The 26,579-nt window shown below is 49.9% G+C and overlaps 1 protein-coding gene across 12 annotated transcripts in view; it reads right to left on the reverse strand.

Annotated features, from left to right (window-relative positions):
- The window catches only part of nav2a (neuron navigator 2a), a 1,224,858-nt gene that overhangs the window by 353,785 nt on the left and 844,494 nt on the right, over window positions 1-26,579 (reverse strand). Inside the window, exon 1 of one of the 12 annotated variants that reach the window (XM_072466712.1) lies at window positions 792-956. The exons of the other annotated variants lie outside the window; for them this stretch is intronic. The gene's annotated coding sequence lies outside the window, so the exon portion shown is untranslated. Of the gene's footprint in view, window positions 1-791; window positions 957-26,579 lie in introns of those variants that run through there. 12 annotated transcript variants of the gene reach the window in all.

The following is a 26,579-nucleotide window of genomic DNA, read 5'->3' on the forward strand; positions in this document are numbered from 1 at the left end:
GTGCTGCCCCCTCCAACATCCATTCTGATATTAAATGTAATAGACAGAAGTACGGGACTGACAGCCTGCTGCTACTGGCAAGATCGTAAAACTAGAACTTAATACGAAACCTGTGCCCAAGGTCAAAAGTAGCTTCTGTGAAGCAGTCAGTATGAAATTGGAGCAGAGGAGAAAATTACACACCACATTTTACGGTGCATTCCCACATTTTTTTTTCTCTCTCCAGAGTTAATTAGCAGGAGCTTTGGTTCCCAAGCAATGCTCTTAAAATGAACAAAGAGGTCCATCTTTGACAAGTCTTGCTGCAAATGAGTGACACCAGTACACCTGTGGTGCGAACCCTGACAATATGTTAACCTGGTGTGGTATTCGCACGTGTCCAAGTAACAGGACACGGCAGCGTTTCAGGGAACATCACACTGTTACTTGTTGTTCAGGCAACTTGGACAGTTAAATGCTGTACAATAGATTCCCCCTCCCCCATCCCCACCATGTGTGGTAACTGGCGTAAATGTTGATTTCTCCTTCTGTGTGGAATTGCTAAAATACAAGCGATCACAAAAGAAAAACGGTTTTCCTCCTGCAAATGCCAATATCTGTGGTAGTGAAATGAAACAGAATGCATTAAAATGTAATCCAGCTGAACTGCATTGTGTAATTACAGTTAATTTATTTTTTTGATAGTGTGCAGCCAAAAAGGTATAATTTATTTGCTGTATTCTAAATTACATGTGCAATTATATCATCACATGTTGTTAAACAAGGTACATTAACATAAAGCGTTTACTTACCTGAGGACTGTCATCTTTAAATGTATTTCCTCCTAACAACCATTGGAAGCACACTCCGTATGTGTAATGTGATCAATTATTTCTTGCAAGCGCATAAAGTTCTCACTATGTATGTTGCAGTAAACGGATATAAAATGCTGCCGATTGCAGTCAAGGTTTCACAGGTTCCTTAACACATTGTTTCACAGTTTCAGGATGCAGTCTGACGGTTAGACTAACGGCTGCTGGGACAGCCCAATGAAATCAAAAAGAAACAGCAGCTCGTACTGTACGTCTCCAGTATTGCCAAACGCCTATCGCAAAGGATTTGCTTCACTGCCAAGAATCTGGGTGGACATTTATTATAATTCCCGGTTGTTTGATCCAAGCCAGACTTCTCTGATGTCCCAACTCACACAACTTTCCCCCTCGACTGTGTGCGTATAATTTACTGAATAACAATTACAGACTGGACAGCAGCCCAAACTACATGCCGGTTTAATGACATCATTAGCCGACGGGGGCAAACATTGAAGGCAGCATAAAGTTTAGCAAATGGTGTGGATGTAATACTATACAGCAGTTAGTGCCTGCTGGAGGAATTACACTGGTTGCAACAAAAGTGTATCACTGTATGGAAACCAAAATATTAGGCTGTCATAATCCCATAGGCAATATCTTCTGAAGAAATTAGTGGTTACAACTGCGACACAAATGTAACATTATCCGTAAACCCAAACATTATGCTGCCATGATCCAATACGAATGTCTACTGAAGGAATTACTATGGTTGCAGCCGGAACAATATAAATACTCCAAGGGCGCGATTCTCCTGAAAGATTTCTCAGCGTTGTAGCGAGCGGGAACTGCCGCGAGCTTCACGGTGCTCAGCGCAGCGAGGCTGGCAATGTTATTCAACGTTAATTGGTCCACTGAAGGAGGCCTCAAGAGCTTCTCACCACAAATGAAGGTTCGCCAGCTGATTCGCCGTTACCGCTTTCGCCAGCGCCCCCCCCCTCCCCAGCTAACAAGGTTGCGAGCAGCACTTAAAGCAGCACTTGCTCAGACAACCCCAACCAGCTCGCAACAATGGTGCCGAGGACACCAGCCTCATGATCTGGGAACGTAGGCCTGGGGGGCTAATAGACGCTGTGGAGGCCAGGAGGAATGTCCTGTTCTCCCGAGGGTCCTGGAAGGTGAGCCACAGGGCAGCCAGTGCCACCTGGGACGAGGTGGCCGTGGCTGTGAGCGCCGGGAATGTGACCAGAGAACTGGCCTCCAGAGCAGGAAAAAGGTCAATGATCTACATTGGTCAGCACGAGTGAGTGGGCAACCCCCTCCCCCCCCCCCCCCCCACCGAGATCTTTCCAACCCCACGGAAGCATCCACCCCACCCAAGTCTCCATGCGACCGCAACCCCTCCCACTTCAACCCCCCTCAACCCTTCCTTCACATACCCTCTCCCACCACTGTGAGCCACACGTGTTGCAAATGATGCCCTCTCTGTGTCTCCTCAGGGCCTCAGGAACAGCTCTCCCACAATCGCCAGGAGAGGGCCCAGATTTGGGATGCCGGATTTGAGAATCCTCACCACCTTCGACGAGTGTGCCCAGGAGGTGAACGGTGTGGCCGAGGACAAGGTGGTCACCAACGCGGAGGCTGGCGGACGCTGCAGAGGTGAAAACCACCGGACCCCACCTGGAGGTGCCAAACGTCAGTTGTTATTGCCTTACTGTTCCTCCCTCTGACTACATGTCCATTCTCCTGCAGGTCCTCCAACTGTTGGCGCCGGCCCATCCCGGGTGGCCCCCCTCTCCTGACTCCGAGGAGACCAGCTCAGAGGAGAGCTCCAAAGATGCCACCGCAATAGTCACCCTACAGCTGCCCCCACCCTCCACCTGCGCAGATACACGCACCTCAGTCAGAATTTTTTGTTTTGTTTTTATAAATTTAGAGTACCCAATTCTTTTTTTTAACCAATTAAGGGGCAATTTAGCGTGGCCAATTCACCTACCCTGCACATTTTTGGTTTGTGGGGGGTGAGATCCACACAGACACGGGGAGAATGTGCAAACTCCACACGGACAGTGACCCGGGGCCGGGATCAAACCCGGGTCCTCGGCGCCGTGAGACAGCAGTGCTAACCACTGTGATGAGCACCACACAGCTGCTGATGCACATCAGGCGAAAGCAGGAACCCCCAGACAAGACAGCAGTCGGAGGTCTACTGGATCCCAGGGCCCAGCTGGGTCCTAGCCTGATGCTGAGCCTGTGGAAGAGGTCATCCTGGAGCTGATGGAGACTGGGATGTGCGGCCGGGACATTCAGTGGGAGATGTGAACGTCACTCCAGCAGATCTATAGCCGATTGGAGGACTCTCAGAGGCTACATGCGCTGGAGCTGTCACCAGGAATGCGTGGCACCAAGGCCAACACTGCTAGTGGAGAGCCTGGTGCACGACATCGGCAACATGAGTGAAGGCGTCCATGGCATTGCGCAGTCGGTGTCGGCCATGGCTAAGGGTCTCGGCAGAATGTCCGTCTCACTGGGGTGTGTCACCCAGTACAAGGCTGACCTGGATGAGGTTCTGCGGGACATGTCCCACTCTCAGATGGAAATGGCTGAGGCGCTGAAGAGCATGTCCCAGTCACTGAAGAGCATCGCCGAGGATGCCAACACGATGGTGCGGACCATGCCCCTCCATCCCAAGGTGACGGGAGGATGGGGCCTGGGTGCCAACCCGGACCCATCCCATTGAGTGGTGACGGTGGCCACCTGCGCCCCTGAGTTCCACCCCTCTGTTGTGACCGCATCTCGGGGTCAGCACATGGGACAGGGTGGCACGGCTATGCATGTGGCGCCGACAAGTGAGCCAGGGCCCTCTGGCCCCAGAGCCCCCAGAGGATGCCCGCCAGGGGCATCAAAGGGACGGGACGAGGTAAGCAACTGGCTGCCTCCATCTCTGATTTGCATCCTGTGGACACACCTAGGCGTAGTGTTGTATCTCGGAGGGTAAATCACGTCGAGGATCACTGAGAGGGCGGGGGTGGGGTTGGGAGGGACAGCACCATCGGGGGGGTGGGGAACTGTAAAACACAATAAACACCTTTGTGCACAACTAGTATGATGCCTCTTGTCACTTTCTTCTGCAATGTGGGCTGAACTCCGAACCCTTGGCCCATCTCTCCAGATATCCCCCCTTCCTGTGGCACCCACCCACCCTCCGGCCATGGACATGTTTCCGGAGCTGGGTCCCATCCTCTGGGAGTTCGCATGTTGGCTGCTGCGGGTATGTGGTGTTGCCTCCCGCAGTGTCCAGGCAGCAAGGTGTGATAGGGTTGCTGGGCAATGACTCCCACATGCTACATGGCCCTCCCACGGGAATCCACTTGGGTTATGTGAAGTGCTTACTTAACCACGATTGCCAATTCCCTATTAGCAATAGCCTTCAGCCGCACAGCCAGAGGCAATCGGTGGGGTTATGGGTATTCAGTGGGGCAGGTGGGCAGGGACAGGAGTTGCCCCCTGAAGGGGTACACACGATACAGGGGGGTTAGCATGGTGGTGATGCGTACGGTTGCCCCCGGTTGCCCTACCAACGCCTCCTACCCACCCTTTAACGGCAGCCCACCCCAGACGAGGGTCCACCATCCCCAGCCGAGGCCCCCCCCCCCCCCCCCTCCCGAGCATTGGGATGGTAAGCCCAGCGCCCCCAGGGATCGTTGCCTATGAGAAAAGACGGTTACTCACCTCCTCGGCTCCCCGCAGAAACCCTTTCGCCAGGTTCACTTTTTTCAAATGAGTACTAATTGCGCCAGCGTGAGCACTTGCTGGGGAGGCCGATGAATGACAGGAGGCCATTGGATACGGGATGGCTCCTGTTCATTATATGGAAATAGGGCTTAAGTGGTGATAATTGGTTTCTCGCTACACTATGGTGAGATCCTGATTTTGCCGACGGGAGCGGGCCGGTTGCATCGCAAACTGTTTGCTGCCTGGCAGGTTCCTGCTTTATGCCTCTCACGCTATTCAGTGGCCCTCCCTTCGCTGGAGCGAGAGCGTAATGAAGCCGGAGAACCGCACCATAAAGAAATTCACACACTACATTCCAAGGCAGCAAAGTTACAGCTTACAGTCAGGCTTTGTTATTAGGCATTGCCCAGTCTCCGATTGACACCTATGTGATCAGTCTTATACGTGCTCGTTTAAGTTGTGCATCACAACTTTCAATTAATTGGAATGATGCGGGGGAAGACAGGGGACGGTACTCTCTCAGCCCACGCCGGTTCGGAGAATCGCTGGGCTGGACGCGATTCACGCGACGACGCCCCGATGCCGGTCCACCAATTCTCTGGTGATCGGAGAATCGGCGCCAATCGCCAGTCGGGGGGCGATTCTCCGCCCGGGATGGGCTGAGTGGCCGACAAGAAAGCGCAAGTGTCGCCGGCGGCGTTCACATCTGGTCTTACCCGGCAAGACCTCGGCGTCCAATCTGTCGGGGGGCGGCCTGCTGGGGGGGGGAGGGGGGTCCGGCCCCGGGGGGGGGGGGGGGGGGGCCTCCACCGTGGCATGGCCCGCGATCGGGGCCTACCAATCGGCTGGCCGGCCTGGTGGGAGACACTTTTACTCCGCGCCGGCCCCTGTAGCCCTATGCCGTGTTGCGTCGGGGCTGGCGCGGACAAGGAAGCTACCACGCATGCGCCGGTCGCAGTGCGCATGTGCAGAGCCGCGTCGCAAGTTTGAGGCTGGTATCAGCAGCTGGAGCGGTGTGGGTCGCTCCAGTGCCCTGCTGGCCTCCTGTAGGGCAGAGGATCGCTACACTTAGCAGTCCAATGACGTCCTCGTTAAACTCTCTAGTTTTTACAACGGCATCAATACTCTGCCGTCAGAAGGGAGAATCCCGTCCAAGATTACTCCAAATGGATGATGGAAGGTCACATTTAGCTTTATCAGGACTGGATTTTCATGCTTCCGCCCATATTGGCGTGAAGGCGGTGGAATTTAAAAATGGCGGATGAGGCCCAATTCTGGGATTCCTGCCTCCAGTGTGGGATCAGGGCCCAGCTAATGAGCCCACACCCAGCAGTCCCAACCTGGTCAGCTCCACTGTGGGGTTAGGAAAACATCTCCGAGCACCCCGCAATTCTCATGGAGCTAGGCAAGCTTCTCCGTGACCTGTTATTCATGGATCTCAGAGCAGACAAGAAACCATAGTCTGGATTTAGGAACCTTTTGAAAAGTAACTTCAAATGGTCTTACTCCGTCCTCCCCATGATGCCAACTTATGGCCAACTTATGCCCACACCCACTCCTCCAACCTTGGCAGAGAGCCCAGGCGCACAGATGTGTTATGTCAGAGGGAGGTTACTTACACAGCTGTACAGAACGGCGGGTTTTGCTGACTGACGTTTTTACATGGTCATAATAAGTTGTTCTTTCAGTTATCCCTTGTGTCAATGTCCCAATATTTATTTGCACCAGCCTAAGAGGTGGGAAGTGCTTAAGGCTTCTTTGTTGAGACTTTAATGGGCTGTTTGATTGACACTTTTACAGGTTTGCAGAAACAGCAGATTTTTTCAAAGAATTCTGAATGGGTGCTCTCTTTCTCTAAACAGTTTCACATGTGAAATTGTTACAATTGGATTCATTGGTTCTGTACAAAGTATATATTGTCTGAATGGCCAAGGAAGGGCCCCGAATTGGCATGCAAGGTATGAGGGGGCAATTGGGGCGGGTGAGTGGCACAAGTTGATATTGAGTTAGTATTGGGGCTAGAAAGAGTCATGGATGCATGAATTTACATTCAGAGGGCAGGGGGAGTTGGTGGGAGGGTGGGGAGGTAGGGGGTGAAGGCAACAGGGCTGAAACATGTAACTGAATAACGGGTTGAGGCTTCCGACAAGGCCACCCCATGGCCCCTCTGATCTGTTTTGGGGGGATGGGAGGCCGGACTCGACCCTGCACCCGCATCTCAAGGGTGTAAATTGAATCTGACGAAGTGTTTTCTACAAAGGTGGGCCTAACAAGTCAGTAAAGTTCCTGCCTCAAGCTACCCGTCTCGAAGATGAAAATCTGACCCATGAAATCTGATCAAATAAAAATTGGCACACACCACCATAATCCCCAAAATATGTTAAAAATACAATCATTTATCATGCCCTCTTTGTGTCATCAGCAAACTTAGTGGCCATACATTTGAACCCTTCATTCAAGTCATTGATGTAGATTGTAACAGTTGCACTCCCAGCACTGCTCCCTGTGGTACTTCACCCATTACATCTTGCCAACCCTAAAAGGGCCCATTTATGCTTGCTCTCTGCTTCCTGTTAGCTAACCAATCCTTTATCCATGCTAATATGTTACTCCCTATAACATGGGCTCCTGTTTTGTGCCATAACCTTTGATGTAGCTCTCAAATGCATTCTGGAAATCCAAACACACCACTTTTACAATTTCCCCTTTATCCACATTGTTTGTTATTTCCTCAAAGAATACTAATAAATTAGTCAAACACATTTGCCCTTTCACAAAACCATGTTGACTCTGCTTGATTGCATTGAGATCTTTAAGTGCCTTGCTATAATCTCCTTAATAACAGATTCCATCATTTTCCCTGTGAAAGATGTTAAGCTAACTGCCCTCTAGTTTCCAGCTTTCAGTCTCCCTCCTTCCTTCACTATTTTCCAATCTGATGGGACCTTTCCAAAATCTAGGGAAATTTGGAATATTAAAACTAATGTAACTACTACCTCAGCAGCCACTTATGTTTTTAAAATAAATTTTAGAGTACCCAATTATATTTTTTTCCAATTAAGGGGCAATTTAGCGTGGCCAATCCACCTAACCTGCACATCTTTGGGTTGTGGGGGTGGAACCCACGCAGACACGGGGAGAATGTGCAAACTCCACACGGACAGTGACCCAGGGCCGGGAATCGAACCCGGGTCCTCAGCGCCGTAGTCCCAGTGCTAACCACTGCGCCGCTGTGCTACCCATCGAAGCCACTTATTTTAAGACCCTAGGATGAAGTTGATCAGCACCTGTTGACTTGTCAGCTTTAGACCTATTACCGTAGTACCCATTCCCTGGTGGGTGCAATTCTATTAACATCCTCCCTCTTTTTTACCTCTTGATTTACAAGTATTTCCGGGATAGGGGCTGGTTTAGCACAGTGGGCTAAATAGCTGTCTTGTAATGCAGAACAAGGCCAGCAGCGCGTGTTCAATTCTCGTACCGGCCTCCCGGAACAGGTGTCGGAATGTAGCGACTAGGGGCTTTTCACAGTAACTTTATTGAAACCGATTTGTGACAAATGCGATTATTATGATGTTATTTGTGTCTTCTCCAGTGAAGACAGATGCAAAATATCTGCCATTTACTTATTTCTAACTAATTCCCCAGACTCACTCCGTGGAGAGCCAACACTCAATTAGCTACTTTTTTCTTTTCTAAATGCCTGCAGAAACTCTTCTTTCTGTTTTTTATATTTCTAGCTCGCTTTCTCTCATATTATGAATTCTCCCTCTATTTTTTAGTCATTCTTTGCTGTTGTTTATATTCTATCTAATCTTCTGACCTGCCATTAACCTTCAGCGGAATGGTGGCACGGTGATTAGCACTGCTGCCTCACAGCTCCAGGATCCCAGGTTTGATTCCCGGCTTTGGTCACCGTCTGTGCGGAGTCTGCACGTTCTCCCCGTGACTGCGTGGGTTTCCTCCGGGTGCTCCGGTTTCCCCCCAGTCCAAAGATGCGCAGGTTAGGTGGATTGGCCATGCTAAATTGGCCCTTTGTGTCCAGGAATGTACAGGTTCGGTAGGGTTACGGGGATAAGGCGGGGGAAGTGAGCCTCAGTAGTGTGCTCTTGGTAGTGTCAGTGCAGACCCGATGGGCCGAATGGCCTCTTTCTGCACTGTAGGGATTCTATGGATACGCAGAATTGTACGCATTTTCTTTCAATTTGAAACAATCAACATTCTCAGTTAGCCAAGGGATGGTGTGTCCTTCCCCAAGATACTTTCGTTCTCACTGGAATGTGTCTTAGCTGAGTGTTTTGAAATATCTCTTTAAATGTCTGCCACTTCACCTCTGCTGGCCTATCCTTTAACCTAACCTCCCAGTTCACTTCAACCAGCTCTCAATACTTAAGTCCTTACTTAAGTTTAAAACACTGGTCTTGGACCCACCCTTCTCTCCACTGGGGAAAATTCAGCTGCTCTTTGAAATAATGCCATGGGATCTTCCCTGGGAAGGCAGGTGAGGCCGCAGTTTAGCATCTCATCCAAAAAACTCCACTTTCGACAATGCTGTATCCCCTCAGTACAACATTGGAGTTCCAGCCTCAGTTTTTGTGCTGGCATGGGTAGTTGAACCCACTACCTCTGCCTAAACGAAAACCGATTAATTCATTTACTATAATGTGAGTAAAGATTTTCATCTCAATCAGCACAGTGATCAAGAATATGCCATCTGAACTGCAACTGGCAAATTATTTTGTGCATTCATTAACATGTTTCTCCTAAGGGACATTTAAAGGAGCTAAACTGATTTAAACTGTTTTGCAGACGCCAAGAATTTTTATTTCAATCAGTACATTCAACTGGCTTCAGCTACATTTTCTGCTTATTTGGCTCAAAATATATCCATGCAACATCTTTATACAATCTTCCAAGATGTTGCAAGAAGTCTAGAAACCCATTGCTGTGTTAAACCATAATACAACAACGGTCCAAGTTTCAATCTCTGATTCACGCAGAGTTAATGGGTCTAATCTGGGATGACGGGAACATGATTCAATTGACTTTACCCTTGACGTTGGTGAAGGAGGAGTGTGTGTGTGCGTGTTTATGCGTGTGTGTGGTGTGTGTGTGTGTGTGTGTGTGTTGTACCTCCAGGTGCAACAGAGGATCTGGCTTAACTGTCTTCATGTGCAGGTTTTTACAATAAAAACGGTCCAGATATTCAAGCACAGTACGAAGTCTTACAACACCAGGTTAAAGTCCAACAGGTTTGTTTCGATGTCACTAGCTTTCGGAGCGCTGCTCCTTCCTCAGGTGAATGAAGAGGTCTGTTCCAGAAACACATATATAGGCAAATTCAAAGATGAATTTGCCTATATATGTGTTTCTGTAACAGACCTCTTCATTCACCTGAGGAAGGAGCAGCGCTCCGAAAGCTAGTGACATCGAAACAAACCTGTTGGACTTTAACCTGGTGTTGTAAGACTTCGTACTGTGATCACCCCAGTCCAACGCCGGCATCTCCACATCACAGATATTCAAGGGCAGCCTGAGTCATGGATCTGATCCGCTTCAGTAGTAATTTCAAGGGTAGAATGGGAAAAGAAATCAAAAAATAAGCACTCGATTATCTTCCTGCTTTATGTGGTTGAGTATGTAGGAAATGCAAAAGCATGAACATTTATAGTATAATTAGGGCTGATTCTTTGCAAAGATCTTTACAAATGGCACGTGGAACTTGGATGGTAGCAGGTTAACGCTGAGACGCTTGATTCACACAGGCAGGAAACCCAAACTCGGTGGGCAGCAGGGTGGCGCAGTGGTTAGTACTGCTGCCTCACGGCGCCGAGGACCCGGGTTAATTCCTGGTTCCGGGCCACTGTCGTATGGAGTTTGCATGTTCTCCCAGTGTCTGCGTGTATCTCACCTCCACAACCAAATAATGTGCAGGATAGGTGGATTGGCCACGCTAAATTGGAAAAAAATTTTAAAAAAGAAACCCAAACTCAGCAGGGCTATTTGAACTTAGTGTTGACCGCAAACAGACTCCATTTTGGATATTCCAGGTGCCTTTACCCATAGTGTGGGAATCGTGAATTTATAGAGTAATGGGGATGGTTTGTTTAAGTGTGGTGATATGAAAGATTTTAGATCCCCTGCTCTTTAAATTTGAAACAGAAACAGGCTTAAGCTGTCAACGACCTACAAAAAAGTCTGCTGGACTGCTTTGATTGACAGGCCATCTGGTGTAGGTAGGTCGAAGACATGACGACCTGTTTCACAGTTTCAATAGAGTTGCTTGTCAAATAATTTCCCAAGGGCTTTACTTCTGGTGTCTGAGTTGCTTGACTGAATGTCAAAGTTACAATTAATTCCGCAGCGAGTTCTGAGTTGACATTTTGATGGACCATTTAAAGACACTATTAAAGGATTAAGTGTCTTTGGTGTGGCTGCTGAATAGAATTGTTTGTTTTTAATAACAGGTGAACTACTTCAGGAGATCTAAATGCTTTGAAAGAGAAATGGTCAACCCAAAGTTCCTTAAATTCCATGGGTCAAATACATGTCATTTTCTTTGGAGTGGTGGGGTAAGAGGACTTTGTGTTGGCCGGCAGCTATAGCAAGTGGATAAATGTTGAGTCTATGCCCAAAACCACAACTGCCAAAACTATTGGAGGTTTTGAGAAGTTGGTTTGTAATTTCTGGGTTGCCAGAGGTATTGGTTTTAGATAATGGTTCACAGATTATGTCAGAAGAATTTGAAATATTTCTGAGTAAGAATGGAGTCAGACACACTCTAATACCATCATATCACCTAAGATTGAATGGTGCGGCAGAAGGAAGTGTCCAGATTGTGAAGAGGTCTTTGCAGAGGTATTTGATGACCAGCTCGGCAGTAATTCCCATGATTCTCTTAGACGGATGATCTTCCTTTCTCTTACAGAATAAGTCGACAGCATATGTATGACAGGCTTCTCACCTCGCAAGTTAATGTTTAAACACATTCCGAGGACAAAGTTTAATTTGCTTAAACTCAATGCCAATAGTAAAATAAGAAAAATGCAGGATAATATGGATAATCTGAAGATTAATTATGATATACCAGCCACAAAACGTAGAGGGTTCAGTGCTGGTCAGAAGATTATAGTGAAAAATCACTGAAATGATGAGGAGAAATATGTGATTGGAGTAGTTTTAAAGAGGGTCGGTGCATTCATATATTTAGTGCTGTTTGGAGAGAGTAAGAGAAACCTCCGATCGTCCAAATTCCTCCTTCAGTCCCAAGTGAAAGTCAGAAAGGACGTGAAAGTCGAAAAGAAACTGAAAGATTGCTCATCACGCTCGTCACCAATAGAGCAAAGTAAGTCAGGGCCCTCACATGCTCGGAGCAAAAACTTGATCGAAAGGGGCTCTTCAAACTGAGACGAGTCTGGTGAGTCAGGAAATCTCCCGACTCGAGCTACCTGCCTTGATATTGCAAATCCGGCCCTTAGTGTTCACAGAGCGTATTAATTGTTATAGTAAATCCAGTATCGTAGCCTGGCCTTATCCTAGAACAAAGTGGCAGTCCTTAACCTTGGATTTACAATATAAAACGTATGGTCTAGTGGGAAGTTTCTATCCTGATGTTGTGTAGCACTGCCACTTTTGTGTTTATCACATACATGTGAATGTGCAAGGATCGAGTTATAGTTGTTTAATTTTTAAACGTGGCCACCATAATCCATCAACTGCATGTAGCTATCAAACCCCTGATGCCTATTAATGCTTATACCTCTTAAAATGATGGCATATTCGCTATAATTTCCCCAGAGATAGAAACATTTTCCACAGTAAGGTGTTATCTTTCTCTGCGGGAGACATGCAGTGCTTAAACCCAATTCAACAAATTTCAGTCACTTCAGTTAGTTTTTATTTGTTGCTTACTGATGGAGCACAAACCACTTCAGGTCGACACATTGGTTAAAAAGAATCATGCACTTAAGGGGTTAAATAGCAAAATCTCAAATTTCAACTCCCAAGCAACAAAGCAGTTAGTCAATGGTTTGTCTCCAAGGGTCAGGAACAAATTAACTACTAATCGGGATTGAGGAAACACACTTAACATTTTCACTGAATCTATCTTTTTTCCCTTCACCCCAAAGGCTCCAATCGGATGTGGCCTATTACCAAATGAAGGCTGTCCTCACAGTTCCTTGTGATAGCCTTCAAGGCAGTCAATTCCCCAAATTTTATTGGCTACATCAAACAAGCAAATGCCACACAGCTCTTGAAAAGAAAACTCCACTTCAGTTACAAGGCCATCTGGTGACCAATACAAGCTTCCAAGAGTCCCATAAACTTTTAGACCAATCAGCGTTTAATAAAGTTGAGCAAGTTCATAAATGGGTTTCGACTAAAGACTCTGACTGGATTAATAAGACAGGCAGCACTTTCAAAACAAAGATTTCTCTGTAATAAATTTAGATAAACTTGCTGCCTCTCAAAAGAAACAAAAGTTAATGGGCAAATTGATGACTGCTTCAGCAGTCTATAACAATCCCAGCTGTCTTGGCCAATTCCAAACAGATACACAGTGGGCTTCATGCTTTGTGTTCGTTTAAACGGACTGGACAGCTACTGGTCTTTCTCTATAGTACAAGTATCACAAATAAAGAAAATTCAAAGCAAGAGAGTCTGAAGAAAGAAATGGATTTCATCAGCAAAATTTGCTACCTTTACTCACCCAGAAACAACTGCTGACTGTTACACACACAGATACAGTTTGTGCTGTACTAACCTTTCAAGAGGCTGAAATCTTTGATCTCCTTCCTCAGGGGGAAAAATCTGACATCATAAAAGAGAAGCAGATCATACTGAACGGTCAAAGTGCAAGGCTTCAGTTGGAAACTTTACAGCTGCAACTTTCCCCTATGCGGTCACTGGGCAACCTGAGCTGGCTGAGACCTCCTTTCACTTCAATGAGAATTAAAGGTCTAATTCCCTTAAAGCTTCCAGTGTTTACCGGGCACTCCACCCTCTTGAGTACGCTCACAGTTTGACTCATTACTCCTGCAGAGTGCAAATCAATAGGGATGACGGTCCACAGGTCCTTTTGTAATGACTTCTTGCAATTAATGCCAAAACAAAAAATTGGTTCAGTTGTGTCGCAAACAATGCTGAACAAAATCCTCTAACTTTTTTGACAGAACCTGAAGTTGTTTTGTGTCTAGAATGAGGGTCTAAACTTCACTTGCTCAGAAAATGTGGGATTCTACAAAGCCCCATAAATAAAATATTCCCAAACAATCAATTTCAATTAAATCAATTAGAGCCATGGCATTAATGAGAAAGCTGAACAGCGAAAATGGAAATTTACTGTTGGTTGCATTGCGCAGTTGGCCTGAGAAAGCTCTTAAATATATTCATAGAAAAAATATATTTGCAGTCAAAGCTCCCAGTACCCGTCCCCCCCCCCCCCCCCCCCCCCCCCCCGCTGTTCTTTGTTTTTAGGAGGGGGATGGTTAAAACTAAGATCCTTACACAGTAACTGCTCATCTCAGCACCTGGATATTCAAACTGGTGAGAACTGAATGGGTGCAATTGTTAGCTCAGCCATTGTGCGCAACTTTAAAGAAAAGGCTGACGTCTTACTGCAGGAAGCTGAAGATATCTGTCCTCAGCATCTGTGTTGTGAAGCATTGTGAGGAAAACACACTGATGGTGCCTATTTAAATGGCTTTGACGGGGGTGGGGGGGGGGAGCAACATGTAGATTGGAATAATGTGCTTCCATCTCTAGTGGAGATTCTAGTAATAGTTAATACTTGCTGACCCACGAGATAAGGAAGTCCTGCAAAGGCCTGATCAATGGGTATTTGAGCGCTAAGAAACGAAGAAATCGCTGACATTTTCATCAAATTCTCCAGGTTTGCTAAAGTTTTTACACAGAATACAGGCAGGCCATTCGACCCAACTAACCTGTGCTAGTGTTTATACTCCACATAGTGTATAGTGTTCAATTCTGGTCGCCATGCTACCAGAAGGATGTGGGGGCTTTAGAGAGGGTGCAGAAGAGATTTACCAGAATGTTGCCTGGTATGGAGGGCATTAGCTATGAGGAGCGGTTGAATAAACTCGGTTTGTTCTCACTGGAACGAAGGAGGTTGAGGGGCGACCTGATAGAGGTCTACAAAATTATGAGGGGCATAGACAGAGTGGATAGTCAGAGGTTTTTCCCCAGGGTAGAGGGGTCAATTACTAGGGGGCATAGGTTTAAGGTGCGAGGGGCAAGGTTTAGAGGAGATGTACGAGGCATGTTTTTTACACAGAGGGTAGTGGGTGCCTGGAACTCGCTGCCGGAGGAGGTGGTGGAAGCAGGGACGATAGTGACGTTTAAGGGGCATCTTGACAAATATATGAATAGGATGGGAATAGAGGGATACGGACCCAGGAAGTGTAGAAGATTGTAGTTTGGTCGGGCAGCATGGTCAGCACGGGCTTGGAGGGCCAAAGAGCCTGGATGGGATTCTCCCAACGGGAGTCTAAGTGCCGACGCCAGAGTAAAAACGGCACCCGTTCCCAGACCCCTATTCTCCCCCCCTTCGTGGAATAGCAGGGGCTTCGCACGATTTACGGGGGCGGTGCCTTGGCGCAGCATCAGAGACCCGGCGCTGCGTAAAAGACGCGGCGCCTTGGGTCCTGCGCATACGCAGTTGGGCCGGCGCCAACTAGCGCATGCACGGTGGCAGTCCTCCCCCAGGCCGCTCCGCACAAAAATGGCGCATGGATCCCGGCTCGCCGGCGAAAGGAGGCCGACCCGCTGATCGATGGGTCCCGATCGCGTACCAGGCCACTCCGGAGGGCGTCCCCGGGGTTGGAACCCCCCCCCACAGGCTGCTCCTGGCCCTTGAAGCCCCAGGTCCCGCCGGCCCGACAGCAGGTTAGAACGGCGCCGGCGGGACTGTCATTTTTTTCGGTGGCCGCTCGGCCCATCCGGGCCGGAGAATCGCCGCTCGCCGTTTGCGGCGATTCTCCAAGCGGCCCGGCGCGATTCACGCGGTGCTGGTTTCAGGGGGGTTGGGAGAATCGCATGCGGGGGTCGGGGCGACATGGTGCGATTCGCGCGGCGCCCCGTCGATTCTCCCACCCGGCGGGGGGTGAATCCCGCCCTTTGTTCCTGTGCTGTACTTTTCATTGTTCTTTTGTTCTTTACATGACTCCAAGGCAATTACTTTCAAAGTGCTGTCATTGTATGAAGCTAAACAAAAGTGGGAGCCCACTTATCCAAATCTTAACAACCAACAAATTGACTTATTATTTTGATGGTGCTTTTTAAGGGAAGAATGTCAGGCAGGGCATCAAGATAACTCACTGTTCTGATCCTTGACATCACTGACATCTTATCCTCCCTAGCACGGTAGCATTGTGGTTAGCACAATTGCTTCACAGCTCCAGGGTCCCAGGTTCGATTCCGGCTTGGTTCACTGTCTGTGTGGAGTCTGCACATCCTCCCCGTGTGTGCGTGGGTTTCCTCCGGGTGCTCCGGTTTCCTCCCACAATCCAAAGATGTGCAGGTCGGGTGGATTGGCCATGTTAAATTGCCCTTAGTGTCCAAAATTGCCCTTAGTGTTGGGTGGGGTTACTGGGTTATGGGGATAGGGTGGAGGTGTTGACCTTGGGTGGGGTGCTCTTTCCAAGAGCTGGTGCAGACTCGATGGGCCGAATGGCCTCCTTCTGCACTGTAAATTCTATGATTTCCATATCGCTCTTTAAGTTACAATTCCTTCTTAAACATTTACATTGTCATGTTTATTTTATACATTGGAGTGTTAATGACCCAGACCGAGGGGGGTTTACACTGTTACCCGCCCCTCGGTGTACATTTGCTGGAAAGACCTTAAACAGTGGTCTTTCCCCATTGCGCCTTGGCGGCAGCTGCCCCAAGCTTGAGTGCGTTCCTCAGCACGTAGTCCTGGACCTTGGAATGTGCCAGTCTGCAACACTCGGTCGAGGACAATTCTTTGCACTGGAAGCTCAGCAAGTTTTGGGCAGACCAAAGAGCGTCTTTCACCGAGTTGATGACCTTCCAGCAGTTGATGTTTGTCTCGGTGTGTGTCCCTGGAAACAGTCCGTAGAGTACAGAGTCCTGTGTCACAGAGTTGCTCAGGATGAACCTTGACAAATACCACTGCATCTCTCTCTAGACCTTCTTTGCAAAGGCACATTCCACAAGGAGGTGGGCGACCGTCTCATTTCCCCCACAGCCACTCCGAGGGCAGCGTGCATTGGCGCAGAGCCTTCGGGTGTACATGAAGAATCTGACGGGGAGGGCCTTTCTCACCACCAGCCAAGCTAGGTCTTAGTGCTTGTTTGTAAGTTCTGGTGATGAGACATTCTGCCAGATGACTCTGACAGTCTGCTCAGGGAACCGTCCAACATCCTTGGACAACATCTGTGGGCAACACGGTAGCATTGTGGATAGCACAATTGCTTCACAGCTCCAGGGTCCCAGGTTCGATTCCGGCTTGGGTCACTGTCTGTGCGGAGTTTGCACATCCTCCCCGTGTGTGCGTGGGTTTCCTCCGGGTGCTCCGGTTTCCTCCCACAGTCCAAAGATGTGCAGGTTAGGTGGATTGGCCATGATAAATTGCCCTTAGTTTTCAAAATTGCCCTTAGTGTTGGGTGGGGTTACTGGGTTATGGGGATAGGGTGGAGGTGTTGACCTTGGGTGGGGTGCTCTTTCCAAGAGCCGGTGCAGTCTCGATGGGCTGAATAGCCTCCTTCTGCACTGTAAATTCTATGTTTAATCTATGTAATCCTCCACAGTCTCCTTTTCCCTGAGGGCCTCGAGGACATTATGTGCTGACCACTGCTTCATTGCCTTGTGGTCAAAGGTGTTTTTCCTTAAAAACTTTTCCACGAGGGACAGGTGGTACGGCACCGTCCAACTACTTGGAGCGTTCCGCAGCAATGAGGCCAGGCCCATCCTTCGTATCACCGGGGACAGGTAGAACCTCAGTATGTAGTGACACTTGGTGTTTGCATACCGGGGGTCCACACACAGCTTGATGCAGCTGTACACAAAGGTGGCCAACAGGATGAGGGAGGCGTTGGGTACGTTTCTCAATCCCTTCTCTAGAGGTTTGTACATGGTGTCCCTTCGGACACGGTCCATCTTGGATCTCCAGATGAATTTGAAAATGGCCCGGGTGACTGCTGTGGCGTAGGGTCGGGTTATGGACCAGACCTGCGCTACGTACAGTAACACCCAGAGTACCTCACACCTGATGACCAGGGTTTTGCCCGCAATGGAGAGGGAGCGTTGCTCCCACCAGCCCAGTTTCTGTCTTACCTTGGCGATGCGCTCCTCCCAGGTTTTGGTGCACGCCCCAGCAGCTCCGAACCATATCCCCAGCACCTTCAGGTAATCTGACCTGACAGTGAAGGGGACAAAGGACCGGTCGGCCCAGTTCCCAAAGAACATGGCCTCGCTCTTGCCACGGTTTACCTTGGCTCCGGAGGCCAGTTCAAACTGGTCGCAGGTGGTCAAGAACCTGCGTACGGACGCGGGATCCGAGCAGAAGACGGCGACGTCGTCCATGTACAGGGAGGCCTTGACTTGCGCGCCACCACTGCCTGGGATTGTCACTCCTCTTATGCCCGGATCCTTCCTGATGGACTCGGCAAAAGGTTCTATGCAGCACACAAAAAGGGCAGAGGAGAGAGGGCAGCCCTGCCTGACTCCAGATTTGATCTGGAACTTTTCTGATTCCCACCCATTGATTGAGACTGCGCTATAGATGTTTGTGTAGAGCAGTTTGATCCAATTGTGAATTCCCTCCCCAAACCCCATTTTGGAGAGCACATCCATCATGTAGGTGTGCGATATTCTGTCAAAAGCCTTCTCCTGGTCAAGACTGATGAGGCAGGTGTCCACCCTCCTGTCCTGCACGTAGGCGATCGTATCCCTGAGTAGCGCGAGGCTATCAGAGATCTTCCTGCCGCGTACAGCACAGGTCTGGTCAAGGTGGATCACCGACTCCAGAGCAGACCTGACCCGATTGGCGATGACCTTGGCTAGAATTTTATAATCCACATTCAACAGTGAAATGGGTTGCCAATTTCGAATTTCTTCCCTTTCCCCCTTCTGCTTGTAGATGAGGGTGATGATGCCTTTCCTCATGGACTCTGACATGCTGCCTTCCAGAAGAATACTCTCGTACACTTCCAGCAGGTCTGGGCCCATCCAGTCCCACAGAGCCGAATACAACTCGACCGGTAAGCCGTCGCTTCCGGGAGTTTTACTCGTCTCGAAGGACTTGGCGGCCTTTGTCAACTCGTCCAGAGTTAGTGGTTTGTCCAGGTTTTCCAGCTCGCTGTCGCCTAAGACCTCCGTGATAGATGACAGGAAGGTCTGGGAAACAGTGTTATCTGTTGGCTTCAGGTCATACAGTCCGGCATAAAAGGATTGGCTGATCCTCAGGATGTCAGACTGCGATGACTTTACAGAGCCACCTTCTTCCTTCAGGCTGCGGGTCACAGAGGTCTCTCTGTGCACCTTTTGGAAGAAGAAGCGTGAGCACTTTTCATCCTGCTCCACGGAGCGGACTCTGGAGCGGAGGGGAGCGGCCATTAGGAGGCAGTGGTCAGAGAAGAAGACCGGCTTAACATCGGTGGACCTGACCGTGAAAGCATGTGACACAAAGCAGAAGTCTATTCTGGAGCGGACGGACCCGTCTGGCCGTGACCATGTGTATCTACGCTGCGCTCTGTCTGCAGGGTTGCTGCAGACGTCGAGCAACTTTGCGTCTTTTACCGTTTCCATCAGGAGTCTGGACGTAGCGTCTAGTTTGCTGTCGGCTCTGCCAGATCGTCCAGCCGCATCGATGATGCAGTTGAAGTCACCGCCCAGAATGACAGGCTTGGGGGTAGCCAACAGCAGTGGGAGTTGCTGAAGGACTGCCAGCCGCTCACTCCTTATGGCCGGGGCGTACACGTTAATGAGTCTGAGAGGGGCGTTTTTGTATTTAACATCCTGCTACAGGGAGGCGTCCACCCACTACCTCCTTAACGTCGGAGACGGTGAAGTTGCCTCCCCGCAGCAGAATATCCAGGCCGGAGGTACGACAACCGTTTCCTCCTGACCAGATGGATGGCCCGTGGGACCACCAGCTCGACCAGCGCCTGTAGTTGCTGAGGTGAGGAATTCCACACTCCTGCAGGAACAGTAGGTCGGCTTTCACGTTTGCTAAGTAGCCGAGTGTGGCTACACACCGCAAAGTATCTTTAATGCTTTGCACATTAATAGATGCAATTTTAAACCCCATTTTAAAAAGGTAGATTTACCAGTCTCAGAGTCCAGAGTCTATACAGTTGGGTGTTCCAGCTGTTGATTGCTCCCTAGCATGCCGGTGGTGCTCGCAAACTGTTGGGCTGAGAAAGCTGTCCTGGTCTGCACTGGGCCCGTGAACTCGACGGGGTTGCGGACGGGGGTAGTGTAGCCCTGGCATTCGTTGTGGCATTCAGTGGGTGTTGGGGTTGCAGGCCAGTTTTCGCCGGGGTTGTTGCTGCTTGTTAATTTCTGGAGTTGGTCTGTGACCTTATTTTTAATGTCCGGCGTTTGGTGTCCGTTGGTCATATTGCTGCTCCCATCCACCAGAGGTTGATGATCTCGACGTGCTTTATTTCCTTCCCTGTCTGTGGTCTGGGGGGTCTGTGCATCTCGTTCCACATTGGTACTTTGCCTCTTTATTTGAGGCTGATTCTTGTCTTGTTTTCCCTCATCGGAGGAGGTGTCGGCGCTAAGCCTGCTGGCTGAAAGGTGTCGCTTTTTGCCACTCCCCCTCGGGGGGTTCTTCAGTTTATTTTTTTGTTTCCTCTTTCGTTTGTCCCTGTTCACCGTTTCCCAGGGCCCTTGATTCTTCGTTCCATCCTCTTCCATTGAGTCTTCCTTGTCAGATGAGGTTGGGGTTGAGTTGTCAGGTTGAGCTGGGGCCTCCACGTTTTGTTGAGGGCCCTTCTGTTGATTTTCAGCATTCTGTGCTGTGGTGTCTTTGTCGATGGAGGGTGCATGAACCTCCTCTCTGGTCGTCTTTTTGACTCCGCCGCTGATGATTTGTGCGTACATTGCCCCGCGTTTTGGGCAGGCCCTGTAAAGATGGCCGGCCTCCCCACACAGGTTACAGCACTTGTCTTCCTTGCAGTCCTTAGTCATGTGTCCCTCCTGCCTGCAGTTTTTGCAGAAGGTGACATTGCAGTTGGCGGCAACTTGCCCCGTTTTGCCACAGGTGCGGCATACTCGTGGCTGTCCCACGTAGTAGAGCTAGCCACGATTTCCTCCAATGGCGAAACTGGAGGGGGGATGCAGGATGGTTCCGTCGCCATCTGTTCTCAGAGTCACCTTGATCTGGTGCTCACTTGTCCAGATGCCAAAGGTGTCCTTCAGTTGTACGCTGTTATTTTTCAGCTCGACGTACCTGGCGAGGAATGTGAGCACATCAGACACGGGGACGAGGGGGTTGTACGTTTGCAGTGTAACAACCCGGTTTTGCTGCGACGGTAGCGTAAACAGAGGCTCCGCTGTCAGGATAGACAGGGGGCTCTGGTTACCTTTTTCCTTGAACACGTTCAAGAATTTGATGCAAGCTGCGACACTCTTGAAGGTGACGTCAAAATATCCATTGTTGGGGAAGTCTTGCAAGCAGAAGATATATGTTGCTTGAAACCCGCAGCACTCGAGCAGCACCCGCTTCACGAAGAAATTGCGGTCCACAGGTGACTCCCCTTCCGACTTCTTCACTGTGACTCGGACAGTGTTTCGCACACCCTAGCCTGGTGGTCGGGATGCAGCTGCAGCCATAGCTCACACGTTGAGTCTAAACTGTATCGGCATTAGGCCTAAACCAGAGGCTTAGACCAGCATGTAGATCCTCCAATAGCAGCAAAGCTCTAAACGTTGCCTCTTTGACGACTTTAATCCCTCCGTGTTCTCCAATCCACGATCGACATCGAAAACCTCTTAGCCAAATGATCGTGGTTTCACCCCTGCCAGGAAGACCTGTACTGATCGGCATTTGCCCCAGGTCTCCAAGGCAAGGCAAATTGATTCCAGGCCTCGGGTAACTCAGGAATCTGCACATTAAAGTGAGACTAGCTGTGTCTTTTTTATATGCAGATTTGTTAAAAAGTGACCCTGCCCGCAATGGGTGGGATTTACATAGCAACGTCTCACGAGGTCATGATGGATTTCACAAGGCATTGCGAGCTGGGTAGATCCCGGGAGTGGGGTCTCCTGGCTTTTATCGGCCACGCTGCGCTGCGGTGAGCTGTTTTCCGGGCGCACGGTGGCCATTAAATCGCACCCTATGAATCTTACCGGAGTTGGCAACGTGTCAGGCTCAGACTGAAAACATGCGTGCAGCTCTCCAGTTGCACACACCAGTTTTCTCTACAGATCTTGAGCCGCTTTCAAGAAAAAAAAAGATTGGGTGGGGTTTCCGTCATTACTCTGGCGGGGCAGGGGTGGGGCCTGATAGAGCCAGCACCCTCCTCCACAGGGATTTGGGCGCCATCCTTAATGGGCACCCGGGTCAGAACTGATACTGAATGGCGCCCTGCCCCCGCCAAGGTATCGGGGTCTCCGCCCCACAATCTTCTGGAGCTCACCCTCCGGACAATCATCAGGGGCTACCAGAATTGCCAGCGATCTCCCTCAGAGTCCACCTTCCAGCCCCCCCACCATGCCTACAGTGAGGGAGGGGGGGGGGGGGTGTGGTGGCAGAGGGAGGAAGGGGGTGAGGAAATATACATACATCATGAAGAGTAATTACATTTTTAAAATTCTGTTTTTAATTCCACGTTCTATCAGGACTGGATACACTTCAGAAGGAGAGACTGTAGCCAGGCAGAAATCCAAAAGAAGCATTTTCGTTTTGCACAACCACTGCCATTCTTTGGTTGAGACAGAATCCCATCGATTAGTTCCAGATCGAGGGGGTGAATGGTAAAAAACTGATACTGATCACAACAGAGCAGCTGGTTTTTTCAATGTCCTTGCCCACATTTATCTCTCAACCAAATCATTAAAAAATTGCACTTGGATAGTGCCCGTAATTCTCCAGTTGTTGCGATTCTATTTTCCCGCAGGTGGCGCGCCCCCGCCAGCAGTGTTCGTGGCAGCGCGGTTACAATGGGAAATCACATGGACAAGCGGCGGGAAGAAAGAATCCCACCGCCAGCGAACGGCACACCCCTGAAAAACAAGGGGGATCGTAGAATCCAGCCCAGTACCCTTAACATGGAAAAATAGCCCAAGGTGCTTCATGGGAGTGTTACCCAACAAAATTTCACACCCAGACATTCGGACAGATAATTTAAGTTTTAAGGAGCATCTTAAAAAGGAAAAAGCAACAGAAAGGCAGAGAGATTTGGAGGTAGAATTTGTTCTAGGCAGTTGAAGGCACGGCCGACAATGATGGAGCGATTAATATCGGGGAAGTGCAAGAGGCAAGAATTGGGGAATGCAGAGAACTCACTTGAAAAGTGAATTAACTGGTTATTCACCTGTCCTGTTAGCAGGATCTTATGCTGAGGGATTGCTAACATGTGCTTTTAGGTGTTTTGCGACGTTAAATGCACCATCCAAGTGCAAGATGTCGTTATTGATGACAGAAGGAACTCTCATTTCAAAAGTATTTCAAAAGTAATTTATCGTACGAGAAACATTGTGAGGCCTTTCGGAGAAGTGTTGTTGAGATACAATCTAAACGTAACCTTTCTTTGACCTTTCCAAGTGGATACCGGTTTTCTAATTTCTGATTATGCTGCAATGGGAAATGCTGAGAGACAGGAACTTGGGCACAGTGAACGAATCTGTGTGGGCAGCCTCGGGCAAAATGGAGTAGGAAGGGAATTCATCGGAGAGTGAAGCCCTTACTGGAAACAATTTAGGAGCAACATTTGCAAGCGTTTCAGACTAATTCACAAATAGCTTGTAAAGTAATCACTAGGCGCGGTTTAATCACAGCGTTGTTCCCAGTGCAGATCTGGGCGCGTAGGTTAAATAGTGGAGAGGCCAAATTGGGGCACAAATCAGTTTGCTATCTAACCAGCCCGCTCCCGGTGGCAAGTTCCGGATCATTCCCAACTATGGCGAGCATATCATTGCCCTTATGTGCATTAATTTCCATCTTATTAGCGAGATTGAAGTCGAATGCAACGGCCTCCCAGGAATTAACCGGCTCCCCAGCGAGAAATCACGCAGGCGTTGTTCAGTACTCTTATTTAGAAACGTGAAGCTGACGCGATGGCTGCTGAGGGGAACTGTGGAGGTTAGTAGCCATTCCCCTTTTCTGGCATGTAGCTCAAGGGCAATGGAACTGCTGCCCCAATGCTCATGGTGGGTGGGCTGAAGTGTTTAGGTGGGAGTCGCCCCTGCAACGGGCGGGGTGGGCTTTCCATCTGTGAGGCCTTCAAGCCATCTTTAAATATTATGGATACCCATAACAGGGGCAACTACAGCTGCTCCCTGTCTGTCCTACCAAACACTTCCAGGACAAAACCCTGCTCTTGGTTCTATGCTGATGGTCACTTTACCACCTTTGATGTGAGCAGCCTCCAGCTTCACAGCTGAAGGCTATTTCTATTGAAGAATTGGCCTTGTTAGTTGTGAGAGCATTTTACCACTGCAGGATGTATTTGCTGCTCGCTCCTGCTGGTGGCTGCAGATGCCTGGAGGCTGCTGTTGCTGTTTCCTTCCTTTTCTGTAGCGGTAAAGAAAGACAGTTTCTTTGAAGATACTTGGGTCCTAGCGGACTCAGGTGAACGTTCGAGTTCAGAAGGAAATCCGGTTTGAAGCAAGGAGACGCTGCGGGGCCTGGCGTGCGCCCTTGTTCCAGCGTACCTGATGAAGCCATTGAAGAACTGCTTCTATAGATTGCTGATGTTTTTGTTGCTGGAGTGATGAGTGCTACATGTAACTGGCTCTGTCACCGTGGGTCAAACACGCTAGAAGTCAAAGATGTTGAACGCCAATGGACCATGTGGATGCCAGGATTTGGTTGCGGTGAGATTGGGGCGTGTGGGAGGGGCCTGCACAGCTGCGGCTCCTGGACAGAGAATGGCTCTGAGGGAACAAAATGTAACATCTCAAAGTTTGCAGATGATACCACATTAGGTGGGAGGGTGAATTGTGACGAGGATGCAGGGATCCTGCAGCAAGATCTGGACAGGTTAGGCGAGTGGGCAAACCAATGGCAGATGCAGTATAATTTGGATAATTGTGATGTTATTCATTTTGGAAGCAAAAACAGGAAGGCAGGTTACTACCTGAATGGTTGTAAATTGGCAGAGGGGAGTGTGCAGCGGGACCTGGGTGTCCTTGTACACCATTCGCTGAAGGTAAGCATGCAGGTGCAGCAGGCGATAAAGAAGGCTAATGGTATGTTGGCCTACTTTGCAAGAGGTTTCGAGTATAGAAGCAGGGATATGTTGCTGCAATTGTACAGGGCCTTGGTGAGGTGACACTTGGAGTATTGTGTGCAGTTTTGGTCTCCTTCTCTGAGGAAGGATGTTCTTGCTCTCGAGGGAGTGCAACGAAGGTTTACCAGACTGATTCCAGGGATGGTGGGACTGTCATATGGGGAGTGATTGACTAGGTTGGGATTGTTCTCGCTGGAGTTCAGAAGAATGAGGGGGGATCTCATAGAGACTATAAAATTCTAACAGGACTGGACAGGGTAGATGCAGGGAAGATGTTACCAATGATGGGTGTGTCCAGAACCAGGGTCGGGCTTCTCTGCAATCGACGCGATGTCCGCCGACCGGCACCAAAAACGGCGCAAATCAGTCCGCCATCGCGCCGCCCCAAAGGTGCGGAATTCTCCGCATCTTGAGGGGCTAGGCCCGCGCCGGACTGATTTCCGCTCCCCCAGCTGGCGGGAAAGGCCTTTGGTGCCCCGCCAGCTGGCGTCGAAATGACTTTGCCATGCGGCGCATGCAGCACATGTGCGGGAGCGTCAGCGGCCGCTCACGGCATCCCCGCGCATGCGCAGTGGAGGAGGTCTCTTCCGCCTTCGCCATCGGTGGGCCCCGATCACGGGCCAGGCCACCGTGTGGGCAACCCCCGGGGCCAGATCGCCCCGCGCCCCCCCCAGGACCCCGGAGCCCGCCCGCGCCGCCTTGTCCCACCGGTAAGAGAGGTGGTTTGATTCTCGCCGGCGGGACAGGCATTCCAGCAGCGGGACTTCGACCCATCGCGTGCCGGAGAATCGCGGGGGGGCCCGCCAATCGGCGCGATTCCCACCCCCGCCGAATATCCGGTGCCGGAGAATTCGGCAACCGGCAGGGGCGGGATTCACGCCAGCCCCCGGCGATTCTCCGACCCGGTGGGGGGTCGGAGAATCCCGCCCCAGGGGTCACAACCTGAGGATTCAGGGAAAACCATTTCTGACAGAGATAAGGAGACATTTCTTCGCACAAAGAGCGGTGAGCCTGTGGAATTCATTACCACAGGAAGTAGCTGATGCTAAAACTTTGAATATATTCAAGAGGCGGCTGGATATAGCACTTGGGGCGAATGGGATCAAAGGCTATGGAGAGAAAGCAGGATTAGACTATTGAGTTGGATGATCAGCCATGATGGTGATGAATGGCGGAGCGGGCTCGAAGGGCCAAAAGGCCTCCTCCTGCTCCTATCTTCTATGTATCTATGTATTCTCAGGCTTATTCTCCGTTTCTGGTCATGAACCTGTGAGGGGTGATACCATGGGCGCGATTCTCCGACACCCCACCGGGTCGGAGAATCGCCGGGGGCTGGCGTGAAACCCGACCCCGCCTTGTCCCGAATTCTCTGCCACCAGAGATTCGCCAGGGACTGGCGTGAATCCCGCCCCCGCCGAGTCCCGAGTTCTCTGCCACCAGAGATTCGGCAGGGGCGGGAATCGCGCCGCGCCGGTCGGCGGTCCCACCCCCGGCGTTTCTCCTGCCCGCGATGGGCCGAAGTCCCGCCGCTGTCAACCCTCTCCTGCCGGCGTGGATTAAACCACCTCTTTTACCGGCGGGACAAGGCGGCGCGGGCGGGCTCCGGGGTCCT

This window comes from Scyliorhinus torazame, chromosome 10, assembly GCF_047496885.1.
Source record: "Scyliorhinus torazame isolate Kashiwa2021f chromosome 10, sScyTor2.1, whole genome shotgun sequence".
Classification (NCBI taxonomy): Eukaryota; Metazoa; Chordata; class Chondrichthyes; order Carcharhiniformes; family Scyliorhinidae; genus Scyliorhinus; species Scyliorhinus torazame.